This window comes from Eulemur rufifrons, chromosome 30 (assembly GCF_041146395.1).
Source record: "Eulemur rufifrons isolate Redbay chromosome 30, OSU_ERuf_1, whole genome shotgun sequence".
Lineage (NCBI taxonomy): Eukaryota > Metazoa > Chordata > Mammalia > Primates > Lemuridae > Eulemur > Eulemur rufifrons.
In genome coordinates this window covers 10,154,944-10,155,977 of record NC_091012.1, presented here as the reverse complement: position 1 = coordinate 10,155,977, position 1,034 = coordinate 10,154,944, and the positions used below count along the sequence as shown (strand labels likewise).

Below are 1,034 nucleotides of genomic sequence, written 5' to 3'. Positions count from 1 at the left end.
TATGAAACAAGAAAAAATAGTCAATACATTTTTAAATGACTATTTAATAAGGTCAGAATAGTTATTCAATCCATTAATAAAGAGTTAGCAGTTATCTACTCTTTGAAAAGAAATGAGTTTCAAAGTGTAATTCAGAAACACCACAAGGTCTTGATTGACCTTGCCTCAAAAAATATGTCACACTTCCCAGAATGTCCAGGGACGGAAATAGCTCCTTTAGTATTTACATGGATACTCTACTTACCTGGCAGGGAAGATGCCACGGTCACGAGGGTTTCCCAGGGCAAGGCTTATCCATTGCACTCTGGGTGTGCTGACCCCTCTGCTATCCCCAAATGTGGAAAACTCGACTGCTTAATTTTTGGTAGTGTGGGAACTGCGTTCCAACTTTCCCCTGTGTTTTAAATTTTTTTTAAAAAGTAATAATAATAATTAATAAATAAATAAAAATATGCAGATACTGAGAGTAGGTATATAATCATGGGAGCTGACTCGACACGAAAACATACATTGTATTTCATTTACAAATAACGTATATATTTAACATATCTAGGGAGAAGACTAAATGAATGACAGAGTGCTTTCCTTCAGAGTCTTGAGACCTGTCATCTTCATACTATACTCACCTGTGTCCACCAGCACCTAGCACAATGGCTGGCCCATATTTGGTCCACAGTTACTATGGGAAGAATTGAAATATATGATTTAGGGTGGAGAGTAAATATTTGGAGATGTACAAACCAAATTCTCCAGGAATTTGGTCATCTAAGTACTTTTACTTTAAGACTTCAAGGAAGAATAATATTGGAGCTAATTCTCAAAGGGCAGGTGTGATTTGATCATGTGATTTGTTCAGATGAACTATGTCAATACTATCTGGGCTCGATCAGTAATGCTGACTGAGCCCAGAGCTGTAGACAGTGACACCAGGGGATTTTCTATCATTACCTTCTAAAGTATGTTTATGAATGTGCTCAAAATACCCTCAGGATTCTTTTATAAACTCCTAAAATTATAACAGGTATTAATTTATC

General features: G+C 36.3%; 1 non-coding gene across 1 annotated transcript; it reads left to right on the top strand.

Annotated features, from left to right (window-relative positions):
- Positions 1–236: 236 nt before the first annotated feature.
- On the top strand, positions 237–397 carry LOC138379176 (U1 spliceosomal RNA). Its single transcript, XR_011231982.1, has one exon. It is a non-coding gene; the product is annotated as a U1 spliceosomal RNA (small nuclear RNA).
- The last annotated feature ends 637 nt before the right edge of the window (positions 398–1,034 follow it).